We start from the raw sequence: 23327 nt of genomic DNA, 5'->3' as shown, positions 1-23327 counted from the left end.
GTAACTGCCAAGGTGTTTCCTCTTGTTGGAGCTATGGACATTCATCAGTGTAATGACTATAATCAGCACAGATTCCGCATACTCTTTGGGGAACCAACTGTTGGCTTTGTTATGGTAGGGGAGGCTGAGTTTGTTGTTGATTCAACTGCATCTGCTTCAGTAGGTTGGTCATTTCACATATAGCCTATGTGATGGCAGTAGTCTCACTGCTAGAGAAAACCTCTGCAATAGCCTTTGAGTGGTTGTTCCTGTGCTTGTGATTCTGAGTGGACTCAGATAGGTCACTGATCAGTTGCCATGCTTCATCTGTGGTCTTGTACTTTTTCAAGGAACCATTGCTAGCACCATCCAATGTAGTCTTATCCCGAGGCTTCATGCCTTGAGTGAAGTAGCTAATCAATACCAAATTGTCAATCATGTGGTGGGGGCGTGCGTCCAGAAGATTTTTAAAGTGCTCCCAGTACTCATAAAGAGTTTCTGATTCACCTTAAATGATGCAGGAGATCTCTTTCCTCAATCTATCTGTAACTTCAACTGGAAAGTATGTTTCCAAAAATTCTCTCCTGAGCGTATCCTAGTTGGTGACAGTTGCTTCAGGGTGGGAGTAGTACCACTCCCTCGCCTTTCCCTCAAGAGAAAATAGGAAGGCGGTTAGTAGAATAGAAGTTTCATCTGCACCATGACGCCTAACAGTAGAGCAGGCTGTCTGAAAATCCCTGAGGTGCTTGATAGGCTCCTGAGGAGGTAAGCCATGAAACTTGGGCATCAATAGTGCAGTCTTCAGTTTGAAATCTGCAGCCAAATTTGGGTGACGCACTTGATACATTACAAGGTAAAGTCTAGAGCTCCTGCTTCCTGGAGAGTGATCCTCCTGGGTGCTGCCATGTTACTTGCATGTAAATCAGCCGAATTATTAGTAGAGGAGCTTATTTCTCCCTTAGATGGCGGTTCAGATTCGCCCTTAGATGAGACTGGTGAATTGATAACAATCACTTCACCACCCTCAGAGGCTAACCGACGCCGAGCTCACCTAATACATGAAAGAGTTCTTTCAATTTCAGGGTCAAATGCGGCTATGCTCGGATCAGGCAATGAACGTGTCATTCAATGAAAGAAACATATAGATCATGGTAATAAAATAAAATAAATTATGCAAAAATTAAAAATAGGTACACCAATTAATAATTTAGCACGCTATTGCAACTCCCTGGCAATGGCGCCAAAAACTGATGCGGGGCGGAAGTCGACCGATTAAGAAATTTATATAGAAATACGTTGCGAGTATAGTTCTTAACCAGCTAAAATCCGCTCATCAATTTAGAAGGTTTGTCACAAAAATTAGAATAAAAATACTGGGAGTATGAGTCCCAGGTCGTCTCCCAACGAGTTGACAAAAGGGTGCTATCTTATTAATCAGGAGTTTTCTGGGAAATTTTGAGTTTAGGTAATGGGCACAAGCATATGATTGTAAATTAAAGAAATAAAAGTTAAAAGAGATTTATATTATTCTAAATAAAAGCCTTGACTGGGGGAATGATTAATTAGAAGTTCTATCCTTGTTGGAATTCTCTCAAGTGTAGTATAAAGAGGTTGTTATTTTCACTTAGTTAACCCTTACTAAATAAAGGAAATTAAAGTCAAGTGATTGAGCTAACTTTTATTCGCAAATCCTAGTCCTCTCCCTTGGGAAGGTCTAGCGTTAGTAAATAGAGAATTAGGCAACAACTTCCAATTTAACTAATCACTTGAGGATTCCAACTCAAGTGTCTCCTTTTAATCAACCCCTATGTCAAGTTGGGAGTCTACTCCATCAACATGGATTCCAGCTCAGCTTTTTGCTTTCCATAACCATTAATGGCACCTAAGGCCAGAGAAACCTCTAGGAAGAGGAGCAACAAAGGCAAGGAAGAGACATAGAGGAGCTCAAGAACTCCATTGGTTCTTTAAGAGGAAGAAGAAGCCACCATCACTAAGGTGGACCCATTCTTTAATCTCCTTGTTTATTTTCCTTTCTGTTTTTGGTTGTTATGCTTTATGTTTTGACTATGTTTGTATCTTTATTACATGATCATTAGTGTTTAGCGTCTATGTTTTAAAGCTATGAATGTTCTATGAATCTTTCACCTTTCTTAAATGAAAAATGTTTTCTGAAAAAGAAAAAGAAGTACATAAATTTCGAATTCTATCTTGAAAATAGTTTAATTATTTTGATGTGGTGGCAATACTTTTTGTTTTCTGAATGAATGCTTGAACAGTGCATATTTTTGATAATGAAGTTTATGAATGTTAAAATTGTTGGCTCTTGAAAGAATAATGAAAAAAGAGAAATGTTATTGATAATCTGAAAAATCATAAAATTGATTCTTGAAGCAAGAAAAAGAAGTGAAAAACATAAAGCTTGCGAAAAAAAGAAAAAGAAAGAAAAAGAAAGAAAAAGAAAAAGCAAGTAGAAAAAGCCAATAGCTCTTTAAACCAAAAGGCAAGAGCAAAAAGCCAATAACCCTTTAAACTAAAAGGCAAGGATAAAAAGGATCCAAGGCTTTGAGCATTAATGGATAGGAGAGCCCAAAGGAATAAAATCCCGGCCTAAGAGGCTAAATCAAGCTGTCCCTAACCATGTGCTTGTGTCATGAAGGTCCAAGTGAAAAGCTTGGGACTGAGTGGTTAAAGTCATGATCCAAAGCAAAAAGAGTGTGCTTAAGAACTCTGGGCACCTCTAAGTAGGGACTCTAGCAAAGTTAAGTCACAATCTGAAAAGGTTCACCCAGTTATGTGTCTGTGGCATTTATGTATCCGGTGGTAATACTAGAAAACAAGATGCTTAGGGTCACGGCCAAGACTCATAAAGTAGCTGTGTTCAAGAATCAACATACTAAACTAAGAGAATTAATAACACTATCCGAATTCTAAGTTTCTATGGATGCCAATCATTATGAACTTCAAAGGATAAAGTGAGATGCCAAAACTGTTCAGAAGCAAAAAGCTACTAGTCCCGCTCATCTAAATGGAACTAAGCTTCATTGATGTTTTGAAATTTTTTGTATTTTCGGTTCTTTTTATCCTATTTTGTTTTTAGTTGCTTGGGGACAAGCAATAATTTAAGTTTGGTGTTGTGATGAGCGGATAATTTATACGCTTTTTGGCATTGTTTTTACATAGTTTTTAGTATGTTTTAGTTAATTTTTATTATCTTTTTATTAGTTTTTATTCAAAAATCACATTTCTAGACTTTACTATGAGTTTGTGTATTTTTCTGTAATTTCAGGTATTTTCTGGCTGAAATTGAGGGACCTGAGCAAAAGTCTGATTCAGAGGATGAGAAAGGACTACAGATGTTGTTGGATTCTGACCCTCCTGCACTCGAAGTGGATTTTCTAGAGCTACGGAACCCCAATTAGCACGTTCTTAATTGCGTTGGATAGTAGACATATTGGGCTTTCCAGAAATATATAATAGCTCATACTTTTCCCGAGATTTGATGGCCCAAACTAGCGTTCAAACGCCAGCCAGAGACCCTTTTCTGGCGTAAAACGCCGGAACTGGCACCAGAACTGGAGTTAAACGCCCAAACCGGCATCCAAACTGGCGTTTAACTCCAGAAAAGGCCTATGCACGTGTAAATCTCAATTCTCAGCCCAAGCACACACCAAGTGGACCCCGAAAGTGGATTTCTGCACTATCTGCACTTAGTTACTTATTTTTTGTAATCCTTAGTAACTAGTTTAGTATAAATACTAGTCTTTCCTATTGTATTGAGGACTTTTTATCACATCTTTGAACTTTTATGTTACATTTAGGAGGCTGGCTATTTGGCCATGCCTAGACCTTTTTCTCTTTTGTATTTTCTACGGTGGAGTTTCTACACCTCATAGATTAAGGTGCGAAGCTCTGCTGTTCTTCATGAATTAATGCAAGTACTATTGTTTCTCTTTCAATTCACGCTTACTTCTTCTCCAAGATATACTCTCGTACTTAATTCAGTTAAGTCAGAATGAAGGGGTGACCCGTGACAATCACCCACTATCTTCGTTACTCGCTTAGCTAAGATCCTCGTGCCTGACAACCACAAGCGGTCTACATGATGTTCAACGTAGTCATTCGATGACAGCTAGAGTATAATCTCTTAGGTCTCTGATTCACGGATTTGACTTGCCTCTCCTGACAATAGAGCATTAGAATCCATGAGATTATAACCTTTGTGGTAGAGGCTAGAACCAATTGGCAGCATTCCTGAGATCCGAAAAGTCTAAACCCTGTCTGTGGTATTCTGAGTAGGATCTGGGGCAGGATGACTGTGACGAGCTTCAAACTCACGAATGTTGGGCGTAGTGACAGTGTGCAAAAGGATAGAGAGATCCTATTCCGACACAAGTGAGAATCGACAGATGATTAGCCATGCGGTAGCTGTGCCTGGTATTTTTCATCCGAGATAAGAAATCCGATAGTTGATTAGCCGTACAGAAACCGTGCCTATTATTTTTCATCCAAGAGCACGGATGGTAGCCATTGACAATGGCGATCCACCAACATACAGCTTGCCATGGAAGGGAGCACGCATGATTGGATGAAGACAATAGGAAAGCAGAGGTTCAGAAGCAACAAAGCATCTCCAAACGCTTATCTGAAATTCCCACCAATGAATTACATAAGTATCTTTATTTTAATTTACGTTTTATTTATCTTTCAATTATCAAAACTCATAACCAATTGAATCCGCCTGACTAAGATTTACAGGATGACCATAGCTTGCTTCAAGCCGGCAATCTCCGTGGGATCGACCCTTACTCGTGTAAGGTATTACTTGGACGACCCAGTGCACTTGCTGCTTAGTTACACCGGAGTTGTGAAAAGTGTGATCACAATTCCGTGCACCAAGTTTTTGGCGCCTTTGCCAGGGATTGTTCGAGTTTGAACAACTGACGGTTCATCTTGTTGCTTAGATTGGGTAATTTTATTTTATGTTTAAGCTTTTTATTTTTGTTTTTGAAAAAAATGCATTTTCGGAAAAAAATCATTCAAAAAATTTTTTTTTTAAGAATGAATTCTAGAGCTTCATGAGATATGTTGAAACCTGGCTGGCTGTTAAGCCATGTCTAATCTTTTGGACTAAGGTTTCCACTTTCCATTATAGAAAGGACATGTCTGTATTTATTATGCTAAAGCTTGGCTGGCCATTTCGCCATGTCTAATTTTTTTGGACCGAAGCTTTAGAATAACATTGCATGAGCCTTTGGATTCTTAAATTTGATATTTTTATTTACAGTGTTTTACTAAAGCTTGCCTGGCCATTTGGTCATGTCTAATTCTTTTGGACCGAAGCTTTAGACTAACATTGCATGAATCCTGGAATTCTTATTTAAAAATTTTGAATTTCTTTATTTTCTTTTTCCAAAATAATTCCGAAAAAAAATACAAAAAAAATTTAATAAAATCATAAAAACCAAAAAAATTTTGTGTTTCTTGTTTGAGTCTTGTGTCAAATTTTAAGTTTGGTGTCAATTGCATGTTTTAAATTTTCGAAAATTTATCATGTGTTCTTTCTTGATCTTCAAGTTGTTCTTGATGATTTTCTTTGTTTAATTTTGTGATTTTCTTGTTTTGTGTTTTTTGTTATTTTTCATATACATTTTCGAGTTCATAGTGCCTAAACATTAAAAATTTCAAAGTTTGATGTCTTGCATGTCTTTCTTTTCTTAAAAATTTTCAAAAATATGTTCTTGATGTTCATCTTGATCTTCAAAGTGTTTTTGGTGTTTATCTTGACATTCAAAGTGTTTTTACATATTTTTCTTGTTTTGATCTTAAATTTTTATGTCTTGTGTCATTTTGTTGTTTTTCTCTTTCTTCATTAATCCAAAAAAATCAAAAATAATATCTTTTCCTTATTTCACTCACAAATTTTAAACTTTTGAGTTGACTTGGTAAAAAAATTTTAAAATTTAGTTGTTTCTTGTTAGTCAAGTCAAAACTTCAATTTAAAAATTTTATCTTTTCAAATCTTTTCAAAAATAAAATCTTTTTCATTTTTCTTCTTAATATTTTCGAATTTCTTAAATAAATTTTCAAAATCTTTTTCTTATTTTTATTTCATATTTTCGAAAACTTTACTAACAATTAATGTTTTGATTCAAAAAATTTCAAGTTTGTTACTTTCTTGTTAAGAAAGGTTCAATCTTTAAATTCTAGAATCATATCTTTTAGTTTCTTGTTAGTCAAGTCATCAACTTTAATTTTAAAAATCAAATCTTTTTAATTTCTTTTTCAAATCTTTTTCAAAATAAGTTTCAATCATATCTTTTTAAAATTTTAATTTCAAAATCTTTTTCTAACTTCTTATCTTTTCAAAATTTATTCTCAAATCTTTTTCAACTAACTACTTGACTTGTTTGTGTTAATTTTAAAAAAATTTACTATTTCTTATCTTTTTCAAAACCACCTAACTACTTTTTCACTTCTCATTTTCGAAAACTACTAACCACTTTTTCAAAATTCTTTTTAATTAACTAATTGTTTTAAATTCTAATTTTATTTTATTTCTTTTAATATTTTTCGAAACTAACTTAATTAATTAAATAAAAACAAAAAATTTTTATTTTCTTTTAATTAAAATTCAAATACTCTCTCTCTCATCTCTTTCTATTTATTTTATTTATTTACTTACACTTCTCTTCTACTCATAATTCGAACCCCTATCTCTTCTCTCTGTTCGAATTACTCATCTCCCCTCTCTTATCATTCTTCTATTCTTCTATTCTTCTACTCACATAAAGGAATCTCTATACTGTGACATAGAGGATTCCTCTTCTCTCTTTGTTCTCTTTTTTTTCATATGAGTAGGAACAGGGATAAAGACATTCTTGTTGAAGCTGATCCTAAACCTGAAAGGACTCTGAAGATGAAGCTAAGAGAAGCTAAAGCACAACACTCCCAAGAGGACCTTATAGAAAATTTCAAAAAAGAAGCAGACATGGCAGCCGAACCCAACAACAAAGCTAGAGATGCAAGGAAGATGCTTGGTGACTTTACTACACCAACTTCCGACTTCTATGGAAGAAGCATCTCAATTCCTGCAATTGGAGCAAACAACTTTGAGCTTAAGCCTCAATTAGTTTCTCTACTGCAGTAGAATTGCAAGTTTCTTGGACTTCCATTGGAAGATCCTCATCAGTTCTTAGCTAAATTCTTGCAGATCTGTGATACTGTTAAGACCAATGGGGTTGATCCCGAGGTCTACAAACTTATGCTTTCCCCCTTTGCTGTAAGAGACAGAGCTAGGATATGGTTGGACTCACAACCTAGAGAAAGCCTGAACTCTTGGGAAAAGTTGGTCAATGCTTTCTTGGCCAAATTTTTTCCACCTCAAAAGATGAGCAAGCTTAGAGTGAAAGTCCAAACCTTCAGACAGAAGGAAGGTGAATCCCTCTATGAAGCTTGGGAAAGATACAAGCAATTGATCAGAAGGTGTCCTTATGACATGCTTTTAGAATAGAGCATCTTATGTATATTCTATGATGGTCTATCTGAATTGTCCAAGATGTCATTGGACCACTCTGTTGGTGGATCTCTTCATCTGAAGAAAACTCCTGCAGAAGCCCAGGAACTCATTGAGATGGTTGCAAATAACCAGTTCATGTACACTTCTGAAAGAAATCCTGGGAATAATGGGATGACTCAGAAGAAAGGAGTTCTTGAGATTGATACTCTGAATGCCATATTGGCTCAGAATAAAATATTGACTCACCAAGTCAATATGATTTCTCAGAATTTGACTGGAATGCAAGCTGCATCCGGAAGTACTAAAGAAGCCTCCTCTGAAGGAGAAACTTATGACCCTGAGAATCCTGCAATGGAAGAGGTGAATTACGTGGGAGAATCCTATGGAAACACCTATAATCCTTCATGGAGAAATCATCCAAATTTGTCATGGAAGGATCAAGAGAAGCCTCAACAAGGCTTCAATAATAATAATGGTGGGAGAAATAGGTTTGGCAATAGCAAACCTTTTCCATCATCATTGATGACAAGTCATCTTAGCCTATTTTAACTAGTCTTTTTCTTTTGTTTTCATTAGAATTATGCACTTTCTTGAGCCATAAGCAAGTCAATTAGGTAGATTTTCATGCTTCCTTTGATTTAATCAACCATGTATGAATTCATGCTATTTCATGAGGTTTTATACTATAATTGTCACATATTATGAAAGAATGAATATCTCATGATTTTAAGCATAGCTTTGATGTGTTTGGTTGATTAATGATAGGTGAAGAAAGCTTGGAGAAAGGTTGAAGCAAGAAGGAATAGCTAGGAGTAAAGAGAGGACAATGGAATAAGTGAAATTGAACCAGGAAGCAAAAAGCTGGACCTAAAGTTAGCCTCAAACTTTTGCACAAACTTTTGGGTGAAAAGTTAGCCCCAACGTTAGCCCCTAAGTTTTGGGCTAACGTTGGAACTTGAAAATCACTCCCTGGGCACCAAAAGTTAGCCCCAACGTTAGCCCCTAACTTTTGGGCTAACGTTGGAACTTAAAAATCACTCCCTGGGCACCAAAAGTTTGCGCCAACGTTAGCCCCTAACGTGGTGGCTAACGTTGGCATAAGAAAAACCTCCCTGGCCACCAAAAGTTTGCGCCAACGTTAGCCCCTAACTTTTGGGCTAACGTTGGCACATGAAAAATACAAGGGAAGGAGCAAAAGTTTGCACCAACGTTAGCCCCTAACTTTTGGGCTAACGTTGGCGCCATAAGTGCACCAAGGAAGGCCAACGTTGGAGCAAAAGTTAGACCCCTAACTTTTGTACCAACGTGGGTATCAGCAAAATATTGGGGCTGATATGAAAAGTTGGACCAAAAGTTAGACCCTAACTTTTGCTCCAACTTTTACTCCAACTTTTGCACTACTCCAACCCGGTTCATTTGGTTCACTTTGGTTCTTCTCCAAACTCCAAGAGCAATCAACCAAGGCCTCTTTCAACCCAATTCCACCAAGAGCAAAGGCCCAACTCAAGGCTTGAAGATCATTTGAAGAAAGTGTATAAATAGGATAGAATTCAAGTTCTTCGAGAACTTTCCTTTTGAGTTTTCATAATAGTTTTCGGAGAGCTTTGGATATTGAGTGATCTTTAATTTCTTAGTTTCGGGGAAGGAGAATTCCATTCTCTTCCTTTGAGTTTTATTGTTTTCAATTTCAATTACAACTGTCTTGGATCTTGGGTTGAAGAATTGAAGAAATTTTGTTTCAATCTCATCCTTGGATCTCTCTGTTTATTTACTGCTTAATTGAATTTCAGTTTCGGTTAATTGTTCTTCATCTACTTTCTTTGCAATTTACTTTTCCCTTGCAATTGTTCTTGTTGGATCAAGGAAGGTAGTGAGATCTAGACCTGGTTTTCTAGTCTTTGGACCCCTGAGATCTGAAATTCCAATTTACATTCTGTTTTAACTTTTCATGTTCATTTACTTGTTTTGCTTCAGATCCGATTCAACCCAAACACTCTTTTACTTTTCTGTTTGATGCAATTTACTTTTCCTTGTTTAAATCCTGCAAATCCAATCCCCAATTCCCTTTACAATTCCAGCCGTTTACATTTCTTGCACTTTAAGATTCCGCAATTTACATTTCTTGCATTCTAAGTTTCTGTCATTTAATTTCTTGTTCTTTAAGATTCAGCACTTTAATTTCTTGCTCTCTTTAATTTCATGCAATTTACCCATTCCCTTTACTTTCCATGCAATTTAATTTCTGCAAATCACAAATCACTCAACCAAATCTTGATTCGCTTGACTAAATCAACCACTAAACTAAAAATTGCTCAATCCTTCAATCCCTGTGGGATCGACCTCACTCCCGTGAGTTATTATTACTTGATGCGACCCGGTGCACTTGCCGGTTAGATTTGTGTGTTTTGGGAGAAATTCGTTTTTCCAACAAAATAACCCATCAAGTTTTTGGCGCCGTTGCCGGGGATTGATTAGATTGTCAATGATTAAGTGAGGTGGTAGTTTAGATCAAGCACTTTTTCTTTAATTTTTGACTGACACACTAACTGTTTGAATTTTTGCCTGAGCTAATTGAAACCTCACTTTAGCAATAGAGTGAAGTTTTCTTGGTTTATCTTGCTGAATATGATTCTCATAGCTTGATAAATAAACGAGAGAAGTGATTTTCGTTCATTAATCTCTCAAGTTTACCAACTGTTTGACACATGGTGTCAACTAATCCTCTGACTACATTCTGGCATGAGAATATCCAATTTTCATTTGGATTGTTTGTGATTGTGCAGGTCATGGAGGAAAGGAATCCTACAGCAAGAGGAGAAAAACTGAGGCATTATGATTTCCAGCCTCTATAATCAAAGAGCAAGATGTCAAGCTAGTGACAATAAAAGAGCGCTTGTTGGGAGGCAACCCAACCTGAGGTAGTTCTCTTTTTATATCTATTTCAATAAAAAGGTTAATTAGTTTTATCTGTATTGGAAGAAGCTAAGTTTGGTGTTGCACACCAAAACAATCTAAGGGAGAATGAAGGATTCTAAGTTTGGTGTTTCACCAAAATCCCATTATAAAACACATTCTCACTCTCTGCATAATGCTAGCTTCAAGCATGTTGGATGAACTAGTTAACTATTCTGCTGTTTCCTAGTTTTCAGTTTTATTGCTTTTGAAAAAGAAGAAGAAAAGAAAAAAAAAATTTTCACAGATGGTTAATTTGATGCATAAAAACCATTGGCAAGGTACTAAGTTTGGTGTTCCCACACCAAAGTAAGTTCAAAAGCCCATAAATAAATCAGCCAGACTAACCATTGTTTCCAAGTTCTTGGGGAACAAGCAACTTTCAATATCATTGCAGAGGTCCATACAAGCTATTGGAAGGATTAAGTATCATCAACCAAAGAAACAAAAGATGAACCTAAAGGCCAGCATTGATGATGATGAGAAGAAGGAAAGAAAGCGAACTCCCAAAAGGTTGTATTGTTAAGTGATTATCTTACATCAAACACTGCTATGATTGAGAGTGGTTTAGTTTCCCTGATCATCTGTCTGCATAGCATAGTTTTTCTGTAATTCAATAAGCAAGATGCTTGATCATTCACAACATTCTTCTCTTCAAAACTTGTTTGCACTCAATGTTCAAAAAATTGCATCACATGAAAGTTCTTTGAAAAGAAGGATTGAGGAATTAAACAATTTTGAGGCAAGCAAAAGATTAGGAGAAGTGGTGGTTCTAGTTGTATGATTATGTATTGAGGTTGCATGCTTGTGAAAACTTGCATGGGAGCTCATAGGCAGGACATGAAGTTCAAAGAAGTATTGTGGAGATTCTCAAAAATCTATTGATCCAAGAAGCAGCAAACAAAACAAAAGAAAATAAAGATAATACAAAAGCAAAAAGAACATGGCCCAAGGCTCTGAGCATCAATTACTAGGCAGAAAAAGAAAGAAGAAACAAAACTCAAAGAGTTGTTAGCCTAGTAAATGCTTGTGGTTGAGCTGTGTCAAGGAAAGAGGCTTGAGCAAGTAAATCCTTAGGGGTGCTTTAACACCTAATACCTGAAAATCAACTGGTTTAGGAGTATTGATTGAAAGCTTATCTAAAGAGCCGCTTTGAGACATGACACTTAGAGTCAAGGCCAAAGCACAGAAACTATAAGCTGCTTCAAGGTGACTACATATAAAGAGATCTCCATGATACCATTTGGATGAAAATCCTAAGACCTAAGACTCCCAATATGTGAGGACTAGTGAGCACTGACGCCCTTGCAAGAGCACATGATTTAGAGTTCACCCCACTGTACCTGATCACTTCACTCACTGGACTTTACAAGTTATTCTTCAATCCATCTTAATTGAAAGAACCTTGGAGCATAAATTTATTTCTTGCTTGAGGACAAGCAAGCTTTAAGTTTGGTGTTGTGATGACAAGTCATCTTAGCCTATTTTAACTAGTCTTTTTCTTTTGTTTTCATTAGAATTATGCACTTTCTTGAGCCATAAGCAAGTTAATTAGGTAGATTTTCATGCTTCCTTTGATTTAATCAACCATGTATGAATTCATGCTATTTTATGAGGTTTTATACTATAATTGTCACATATTATGAAAGAATGAATATCTCATGATTTTAAGCATAGCTTTGATGTGTTTGGTTGATTAATGATAGGTGAAGAAAGCTTGGAGAAAGGTTGAAGCAAGAAGGAATAGCTAGGAGTAAAGAGAGGACAATGGAATAAGTGAAATTGAACCAGGAAGCAAAAAGCTGGACCTAAAGTTAGCCTCAAACTTTTGCTCAAACTTTTGGGTGAAAAGTTAGCCCCAACGTTAGCCCCTAACTTTTGGGCTAACGTTGGAACTTGAAAATCACTCCCCGGGCACCAAAAGTTAGCCCCAACGTTAGCCCCTAACTTTTGGGCTAACGTTGGAACTTGAAAATCACTCCCTGGGCACCAAAAGTTTGTGCCAACGTTAGCCCCTAACGTGGTGGCTAACGTTGGCATAAGAAAAACCTCCCTGGCCACCAAAAGTTTGCGCCAACGTTAGCCCCTAACTTTTGGGCTAACGTTGGCACATGAAAAATACAAGGGAAGGAGCAAAAGTTTGCACCAACGTTAGCCCCTAACTTTTGGGCTAACGTTGGCGCCATAAGTGCACCAAGGAAGGCCAACGTTGGAGCAAAAGTTAGACCCCTAACTTTTGTACCAACGTGGGTATCAGCAAAATATGGTGGCTGATATGAAAAGTTGGACCAAAAGTTAGACCCTAACTTTTGCTCTAACTTTTACTCCAACTTTTGCAAAACTCCAACCCGGTTCATTTGGTTCACTTTGGTTCTTCTCCAAACTCCAAGAGCAATCAACCAAGGCCTCTTTCAACCCAATTCCACCAAGAGCAAAGGCCCAACTCAAGGCCTGAAGATCATTTGAAGAAAGTGTATAAATAGGATAGAATTCAAGTTCTTCGAGAGCTTTCCTTTTGAGTTTTCATAATAGTTTTTGGAGAGCTTTGGATATTGAGTGATCTTTAATTTCTTAGTTTCGGGGAAGGAGAATTCCATTCTCTTCCTTTGAGTTTTATTGTTTTCAATTTCAATTACAACTGTCTTGGATCTTGGGTTGAAGAATTGAAGAAATTCTGTTTCAATCTCATCCTTGGATCTCTCTGTTTATTTACTGCTTAATTGAATTTCAGTTTCGGTTAATTGTTCTTCATCTACTTTCTTTGCAATTTACTTTTCCCTTGCAATTGTTCTTGTTGGATCAAGGAAGGTAGTGAGATCTAGACCTGGTTTTCTACTCTCTGGACCCCTGAGATCTGAAATTCCAATTTACATTCTGTTTTTACTTTTCATGTTCATTTACTTGTTTTGCTTCAGATCCGATTCAACCCAAACACTCTTTTACTTTTCTGTTTGATGCAATTTACTTTTCCTTGTTTAAATCCTGCAAATCCAATCCCCAATTCCCTTTACAATTCCAGCCGTTTACATTTCTTGCACTTTAAGATTCCGCAATTTACATTTCTTGCATTCTAAGTTTCTGTCATTTAATTTCTTGTTCTTTAAGATTCAGCACTTTAATTTCTTGCTCTCTTTAATTTCATGCAATTTACCCATTCCCTTTACTTTCCATGCAATTTAATTTCTACAAATCACAAATCACTCAACCAAATCTTGATTCGCTTGACTAAATCAACCACTAAACTAAAAATTGCTCAATCCTTCAATCCCTGTGGGATCGACCTCACTCCCGTGAGTTATTATTACTTGATGCGACCCGGTGCACTTGCCGGTTAGATTTGTGTGTTTTGGGAGAAATTCGTTTTTCCAACAAAATACTCATCAATCATCTCAGCAAAAGACAGAGAATTCTAGGTAGAGCCTCTCTGACTTAGCAACCATAGTCTCTGATCTAACTAAGACCATGATGAGCGGATAATTTATACTCTTTTTAGCATTGTTTTTAGTATGTTTTTAGTATATTTTAGTTAGTTTTTATTATGTTTTTATTAGTTTTTAAATAAAAATCACATTTCTGGACTTTACTATGAGTTTGTGTGTTTCTTTGTGATTTTAGGTATTTTCTAGCTGAAATTGAGGGACCTGAGCAAAAATCTGAAAGGACTCCAGATGCTGTTGGATTTTGACGTCCCTGCACTCAAATTGGATTTTCTGGAGCTACAGAAGCCCAATTGGCGCGCTCTCAATTGCGTTCGAAGGTAGACATCTTGGGCTTTCCAGAAATATATAATAATCTATACTTTGCTCGAGATTTGATGGCCCAAACTGGCGTTCCATGTCAGCACAAAAATTCTGGTGTCAAAACGCCAGAACTGGCATAAAAGCTGGAGTTAAACTCCCAAACTGGCACAAAAGATGGCGTTTAACTCCAAGAAAAGTCTCTACACATGAAAGCTTCAATGGTAAGCCCAAGCACACACCAAGTGGGCCCAGAAGAAGATTTCTGCATTAATTACTTATTTCTGTAACCCTAGGCTACTAGTCTTCTATAAATAGGATCTTTTGCTATTGTATTTTACACACTTGATATACTTGGATAGACCTTTTCACGTTTGGGGTCTGGCCTTACGGCCATGCCTAGACCCTTTTGTTCTTATGTATTTTCAACGGTGGAGTTTCTACACACCATAGATTAAGGTGTGGAGCTCTGCTGTTCTTCATGAATTAATGCAAAGTACTACTGTTTTTCTATTCAATTCACGCCTACTTCTTCTCTATGATATCCATTCGTTCTTCAACTTAATGAATGTGATGATCCGTGACACTCATCATCATTCTCACCTATGAACATGTGCTTGACAACCACCTCTGTTCTATTAGCAATGGCTTGAATGCGTATCTCTTGGGTTTTTAATCCAAGATTGGAACCTTCTGGTATAAGCTAGAATTATTGGCAGTCATTCTTGAGATCCAGAAAGTCTAAACCTTGTCTGTGGTATTACGAGTAGGATCTGGGAAGGGATGACTGTGACGAGCTTCAAACTCGCGATTGTTGGGCATGTGACAAACGCAAAAGGATCAATGGATCCTATTCCAACATGATCGAGAACCGACAGATGATTAGCCGTGCGGTGACAGCGCATTTGGAACATTTTCACTGGGAGGACGGGAAGTAGCCATTGACAACGGTGATGCCCAACATAAAGCTTTCCATGGAAGGGAGTATGAATGATTGCATGAAGGCAATAGGAAAGCAGAGGATCAAGAGGAATAAAGCATCTTCATACGCTTATCTGAAATTCCTACCAATAAATTACATAAGTATCTCTATCTCTATCATTATTATATATTTTATTTATCTTTTAATTTTCAATTCTCCATAACCATTTGAATCCGCCTGACTGAGATTTACAAGATGACCATAGCTTACTTCAAGCCGACAATCTCAGTGGGATCGACCCTTACTCGCGTAAGGTTGATTACTTGGACGACCTAGTGCACTTGCTGGTTAGTTGTGTGGAGTTGTGATAAAGAGTTGAGATTACAATTGTTAGTACCAAGTTGTTGGCGCCATTGATGATCACAATTTCGTGCACCAAGTTTTTGGCGGCGTTGCCGGGGATTGTTCGAGTTTGGACAACTGATGGTTCATCTTGTTGCTTAGATTAGGTAATTTTATTTTATGTTTAAGCTTTTTACTTTTTATTTTCGAAAAAAAAAATTTCAAAAATACAAAAAATTTTCTATTTTGTTCTTCAGAGTTATTAAGAATGAATTCTAGAGTTTCATGATGATTTATTGAAGTCTGGCTGGCTGTGAAGCCATGTCTAATCATTTGGACTGAGGTTTCAACTTAACATCACAAGAGCTTGTTGATTTCTATCAATTTTGCTGTTGTGAGCAATGATCTACTAAAGCTTGGTTGGCTATTGGCCATGTTTAGTGTTTTGGACCGGAGCTTTCTTTGAAAGCTTGGTTGGCTAGTAAGCCATGTCTAATTCCTGGACCGGAGTCTTAGACTAGCATTGCAATGATTCCTGGGATTCTTATTAAAAATTTTGAATCCCTTTATTTTCTTTTCCACAATTTTCGAAAAATCACAAAAAAAATTTATAAAACCATAAAAATAAAAAATATTATATGTTTCTTGTTTAAGTCTAGTGTCTAATTTTAAGTTTGGTGTCAATTGCATGTCTTTATTCTTCTAATTTTCGAAAATTACATGCATTATGTTCGTCATTGATCTTCAAGATGTTCTTGATGATTTCCTTGCTCTGATCTTTAAATTCTCTTGTTTTGTGTGTTTGGTTGTTTCTCACATGCATTTTTCAAATTGTTATAGTCCTCAGTATACAAACTTTTAAGTTTGGTGCCTTGCATGCATTATGTATTTGATCATAGTTTTCCATGTTTAATTGCATTTTGATTGTTCCTCATCATTATAAATCCAAAAATTTTTCAAAATTATGTCTTTTCAAGTCAATAATACAGAGAATTGAAGATTCAGAACATGCAGCAGAAGAATTACACAGAAAAAGCTGGGCGTTCAAAACGCCCAGTGAAGAAGGAAAACTGGCGTTTAAACGCCAGCTAGGGTACCTGGCTGGGCGTTAAATGCCCAAAACGGTAGCATTTTGGGCGTTAAACGCCAGAATGGATACCATTCTGGGCATTTAACGCCAGGATGACATAAGAGGGAAGATTTTGTTTTTAATTCAAATTTTTTAAGTTTTCATAAGTTTTCAAAATCAAATATTTTTCAAATCATATCTTTTCAATCATATCTTTTCAAAATAAATTTCTTTCCATTTTTTTTACTATTTTCGAAAATACTTGCTAACAATTAATGATTTCATTCAAAAATTTCAAGTATGTTGCTTTCTTGTTAAGAAAGGTTTAATATTTGAATCATATCTTTTAAATTTCTTGTTAGCCAAGTCATTAATTTTAAAATCAAATATTTTAAAATTGTTTTTCAATTATATACTTTCAATCATATCTTTTTAAAACTATATCTTTTCAATCATATCTTTTTAATCACATCTTTTTCAAAATAATTTTCAATCATATCTTTTCGATTTCTAATTTCAAAAATCTTTTTCAAAAATCACTTAATTTCTTTCCCAACTTTAATTCTGAAAAATGAGCAATCAAATTTTCAAAATTTCTTTTAATTATTTCAAAATCTTTTACTTTAATTTCAAAAATTCTTCCCCTCTTCTCACATACTTCTATTTAAAGGACTAACACTCATCCGCTATCAACAATTCAAACTCTATCCCTCTTGATAAGTTTGAATTCTTCTCTTTCTACCGTCTCCTTCTATTCTTCCTTTCCTCTGACACTTCAAGGAATCTCTATACTGTGACATAGAGGATTCCATACTTTCTTCTTCTCTTTTCATATAAGCAGAAGCAAGGATAAAGGAATTCTTGTTGAAGCTGATCCTGAACCTGAAAGGACCTTGAAGAGAAAGCTAAGAGAAGCTAAAGTACAACTCTCTATAGAGGACCTAACAGAACTTTTCAAACAAGAAAAAGACATGGCAGCCGAAAACAACAACAATGTCAACAATGCAAGGAAGGTGCTTGGTGACTTTACTGCACCTACTCCTAACTTCTATGGGAGAAGCATTTCAATCCCTGCCATTGGAGCAAACAACATTGAGCTTAAGCCTCAATTAGTTTCTCTAATGCAATAGAATTGCAAGTTTCATGGACTTCCATTGGAAGATCCTCATCAGTTCTTAGCTGAATTCTTACAAATCTGTGACACTGTCAAGATCAATGGGGTTGATCCCGAGGTCTATAGACTTATGCTTTTTCCCTTTGCTGTAAGAGACAGAGCTAGAACATGGTTGGATTCACAACCTAAAAAAAGCCTGAACTCTTGGGAAAAGCTAGTTAATGCCTTCTTGGCAAAGTTCTTTTCACCTCAAAAATTGAATAAGCTTAGAGTAGAAGTCCAAACCTTTAGACAGAAGGAAGGTGAATCCCTCTATGAAGCTTGGGAAAGATACAAGCAATTAGTCTCTCTGAACTGTCCAAGATGTCATTGGACAGCTCTGCTGGAGGATCTCTTCATCTGAAGAAGACGCCTGCAGAAGCTCAGGAACTCATTGAGATGGTTGCAAATAACCAATTCATGTACACTTCTGAAAGGAACCCTGTGAATAATGGGACAAATCAGAAGAGAGGAGTTCTTGAGATTGATACTCTAAATGTGATACTGGCTCAGAATAAAATATTAACTCAGCAAGTCAATATGATTTCTCAAAGTCTGTCTGGAATGCAAGCTGCACCAGGCAGTACTAAGGAAGCTTCATCTGAAGAAGAAGCTTATGATCCTGAGAACCCAGCAATGGAAGAGGTGAATTACATGGGAGAACCCTATGGAAACACCTATAATCCTTCATGGAGAAATCATCCAAATCTCTCATAGAAGGACCAACAGAGGCCTCAACAAGGCTTCAATAACAATAATGGTGGAAGAAACAGGTTAAGCAATAGCAAACCTTTTCTATCATCTTCTCAGTAACAGACAGAGAATTCTAAACAGAGCCACGCTGAATTAGCAACTGTAGTCTCTGATCTAATTAAAACCACTCAAAGTTTTATGATTGAAACAAGGTCCTCCATTAGAAATTTGGAGGCACAAGTGGGTCAGCTAAGTAAGAAAGTTACTGAACTCCCTCCTAGTACTCTTCCAAGCAATACAGAAGGGAATCCAAAAAGAGAGTGCAAGGCCATCACAATGACCCACATGGCAGAATCTGGAGAGGAGGAAAAGGCAGTGATCTCCACTAAGGAAGATCTCACTGGACGTCCACTGGCCTCCAAGGAATTCCCTCATGAGGAACCATGGGAATCTGAGGCTCACACTTAGACCATAGAGATTTCATTGAATTTACTTCTGCCATTCATGAGCTTTGATGAGTATTCTTCCTCTGAAGAGGATGAAGATGTTGCTGAAGAGCAAGTTGCTAAGTACCTTGGAGAAATCATGAAACTAAATGCCAAGTTTTTTGGTAATGAGACTTGGGAGGATGAACCCCCTTGCTCACCAAAGAACTGGATGACTTGACTAGGCAGAGATTACCCCAAAAGAGACAAGATCCTGGAAAGTTCTCAATACCTTGCACCATAGGCACCATGACCTTTGAAAAGGCTCTTTGTGACCTAGGTTCAAGCATAAACCTCATGCCTCTCTCTGTAATGGAGAAACTAGGAATTTTTGAGGTACAAGCTACAAGAATCTCATTAGAGATGGCAGACAATTCAAGGAAACAAGTTTATAGACTTGTAGAGGATGTCTTGGTAAAGGTTGAAGACCATTACATCCCTACTGATTTTATAATCTTAGAGACTGGGAAGTGTATGGATGAATCCATTATCCTTGGCAGACCCTTCCTAGCCACAGCAAAAGCTGTGATTGATGTTGACAGAGGAGAATTAGTCCTTCAAGTGAATGAGGACTCCGTTGTGTTTAAAGCTCAAGGATCTCCCTCTGTAATCATGGAGAAGAAGCATGAAAAGGTTCTCTCAATGCATAGTCAAACAAAATCCCGACATTCAAACTATAAGTTTGGTGTTGGGAGGCCAAAACCAACCTCTAAGTTTGGTGTTGGGAAGCCATCATCATGCTCTGAGTATCTGTGAGGCTCCATGAGAGCCCACTGTCAAACTATTGATATTAAAGAAGCGCTTGTTGGGAGGCAACCCAATTTTTACTTATCTATGTTAAATTTCTATTTGTTTTTTTATATTTTCTGTAGGTTGATGATCATGTGAAGTCACAAAAACAATTGAAAAAGTAAAAACAAACTGTAAAACAGAATAAAAAATAGCACACCCTGGAGGAGAAGACTACTGGTGTTTAAACGCTAGTAAGGGCAGCATAATGGGCGTTAAACGCACAGTCTGGCACCATTCTGGGTGTTTAACGCCAGAAATGGGCACCAGACTGGTGTTTAACGCCAGAAAAGGGCAAGAAGCTGGCGTTAAACCTCAGAAATGGGCAGCAACCTGGCGTTTAATGCCAGGATTGACAGAAAAGGGCGTTTTGCAGGCCACTTGGTGCAGGAATGAAAAATCCTTGACACCTTAGGATCTGTGGACCCCACAGGATCCCCACCTACTCCACCTCTCTCTCTCTTCTTCACCCATTCACCAATCACCTCAATACCTCTTCCCCAAAACAACCTCTCACCTATCAAATCCTACCCTCTTCTCTATAAACCCTTCACCAATCCACATCAATACATCATAAAATCCCACCTACCTCACCATTCAAATTCAAAACACTTTCCCTCCCAAAACCACCCTATATGGCCGAACCCTAACCCTCTCTCTACCCCTATATAAACCCATCTTCACCCCTTCATTTTCACACAACATCAACACTACTTCTCCCCCTTGGCCGAAACACCAACCCACCTCCATCTCCTCCATTTCTTCTTCTTCTACTCCTTTCTTTCTTCTTTTGCTCAAGGACGAGCAATCTTTCTAAGTTTGGTGTGGTAAAAGCATTACTTTTTGTTTTTCCATAACCATTTATGGCACCTAAAGCCGGAGAAACCTCTAGAAAGAGGAAAGGGAAGGCAAAAGCTTCCACCTCCGAGTCATGAGAGATGGAGAGATTCATCATAAGGGTGCATCAAGACCACTTCTATGAAGTCGTGGCCAAGAAGAAGGTGATCCCCGAGGTCCCTTTCAAACTCAAAAAGGGTGAATATCCGGAGATCCGACATGAGATTCGAAGAAGAGGTTGGGAAGTTCTCACCAACCCCATTCACCAAGTCAGAATCTTAATGGTTCAAGAGTTCTATGCCAATGCATGGATCACCAAGAACCATGATCAAAGTGTGAACCCGGACCCAAAGAATTGGCTTACAATGGTTCAGGGGAAATGCTTAGATTTTAGTCCGAAGAATGTAAGGTTGGCATTCAACTTACCCATGATGCAAGGAGATACACACCCCTACACTAGAAGGGTCAACTTTGATCAAAGGTTGGACCAAATCCTCATAGACATTTGTGAAGAGGGCACTCAATGGAAGAGAGATTCAAGAGGGAAGTCGGTCCAACTAAGAAGGCATGACCTCAAGCCCATGTCTAGGGGATGGTTGGAGTTCATCCAACGCTCAATCATTCCCACTAGCAACCGGTCTGAAGTTACTATAGACCGGGTGATCATGATCCATAGCATCATGATTGGAGAGGAAGTAGAAGTTCATGAGGTTATATCCCAAGAACTCTACAAGGTGGCGGACAAGTCCTCCACTTTGGCAAGGTTAGCCTTCCCTCATCTCATTTGTCACCTTTGCAATTCGGCTGGAATTGAGATAGAGGAAGACATCCTCATTGATGAGGACAAGCTCATCACTAAGAACAGGATGGAGCAAACAAGAGATCCCACTCATGGACAAGAGCATGAGGAAAATCCTCATCATGAAATCCCTGAGAGGACTCAAGGAATGCATTTTCCTCCACAAAACTATTGGGAGCAAATCAACACCTCCCTAGGAGAATTGAGTTCCAATATGGGACAACTAAGGGTGGAGCACCAAGAGCATTCTATCCCCCTCTATGAAATTAGAGAAGACCAAAGAGTTATGTGAGAGGAGCAACAAAGGCAAGGAAGAGACATTGAGGAGTTCAAGCACTCCATAAGATCTTCAAGAGGAAGAACAAGCTGCCATCACTAAGGTGGACCCGTTCTTTAATTTCCTTGTTCTTTATTTTCTATTTTTTTCGAAAATTATGCCTGATGTCTATTTATGTTTGTGTCTTTATTACATGATCACTAGTGTCTAAGTGTCTTTGCCTTAAAGCTATGAAAATGAATCCATCACCTTTCTTAAATAAAGAGTGTTTTAATTGAAAAGGAAAAGAAGTGCATGAGTTTCAAATTTTAAAACAATTTAGTTATTATGATATGGTGGCAATACTTTTGTCTTTCTGAATGAATGCTTGAACAGTGCATATTTTTGAATTTGATTGTTTATGAATGTTAAAACTGTTGGCTCTTGAAAGAATGATGGAAAAAGGAGAAATGTTATTTGATAATCTAAAAAATTATAAAAATGATTCTTGAAGCAAGAAAAAGCAGTGAAAAGCTTGCGAAAAAAAAAAGAAAAAAATGGCGAAAAAAAGGATAAAAAAAAACAATAGCCCTTTAAACCAAAAGGCAAGGGTAAAAAAAAGGATCCAAGGCTTTGAGCATCAGTGGATAGGAGGGCCCATAGGAATAAAATCCTGGCCTAAGCGGCTAAACCAAGCTGTCCCTAACCATGTGCTTGTGGCGTGAAGGTGTCAAGTGAAAACTTGAGACTGAGTGGTTAAAGTCGTGGTCCAAAAGCAAAAAGAGTGTGCTTAAGAGCTCTGGACACCTCTAATTGGAAACTCTAGCAAAGTTGAGTCACAATCTGAAAAGGTTCACCCAGTTTTGTGTCTGTGGCATTTATGTATCTGGTGGTAATACTGGAAAACAAAATGCTTTGGATCACGGCCAAGACTCATAAAGTAGCTGTGTTCAAGAATCAACATACTTAACTAGGAGAATCAATAACACTATCTAAATTCTGAGTTCCTATAGATGCCAATCATTCTGAACTTCAAGGGATAAAGTGAGATGCCAAAACTGTTCAGAAGCAAAAAGCTAAAAGCCCCACTCATCTAATTAATACTGATCTTCATAGATGTTTTTGGAATTCATTGTACATTCTATTCTTTTTATCCTATTTGATTTTTAGTTGCTTGGGGAGAAGCAACAATTTATGTTTGGTGTTGTGATGAGCGGATAATTTATACGCTTTTTGGCATTGTTTTTAGTATGTTTTTAGTATATTTTAGTTAGTTTTTATTATGTTTTTATTAGTTTTTAAATAAAAATCACATTTCTGGACTTTACTATGAGTTTATGTCTTTTCTGTGATTTTAGGAATTTTCTGGCTGAAATTGAAGGACCTGAGCAAAAATCTGATTCAAAAGCTGAAAAAGGACTACAGATGCTGTTGGATTCTGACCTCCCTGCACTCGAAGTGGATTTTCTGGAGCTACAGAAGCCCAATTGGCGCGCTCTCAATTGCGTTGGAAAGTAGACATCTTGGGCTTTCTAGTAATATATAATAGTCTATACTTTGCTCGAGATTTGATGGCCAAATTGGCGTTCTAAGTCAGCACAAAAATTCTGGCATCGAAACGCCAGAACTGGCATAATAGCTGGAGTTAAACGCCCTAACTGGCACAAAAGCTGGCGTTTAACTCCAAGAAAAGTCTCTACATATGAAAGCTTCAATGCTCAGCCCAAGCACACACCAAGTGAGCCCGGAAGAGGATTTCTGCATTAATTACTTATTTCTGTAACACTAGGCTACTAGT

General features: G+C 37.3%; 1 non-coding gene across 1 annotated transcript; it reads right to left on the bottom strand.

The window, feature by feature from the left end:
* Window positions 1-7372: 7372 nt before the first annotated feature.
* On the bottom strand, window positions 7373-7480 carry LOC112787108 (small nucleolar RNA R71). Its single transcript, XR_003194540.1, has one exon. It is a non-coding gene; the product is annotated as a small nucleolar RNA R71 (small nucleolar RNA).
* Between the last annotated feature and the right edge of the window lie 15847 nt (window positions 7481-23327).

Source organism: Arachis hypogaea, chromosome 20 (genome assembly GCF_003086295.3).
Source record: "Arachis hypogaea cultivar Tifrunner chromosome 20, arahy.Tifrunner.gnm2.J5K5, whole genome shotgun sequence".
In the NCBI taxonomy this organism is placed as follows: Eukaryota; Viridiplantae; Streptophyta; class Magnoliopsida; order Fabales; family Fabaceae; genus Arachis; species Arachis hypogaea.
The sequence above is the reverse complement of the archived record's forward strand: the minus strand, read 5'-3'. Positions and strand labels throughout refer to the sequence as shown.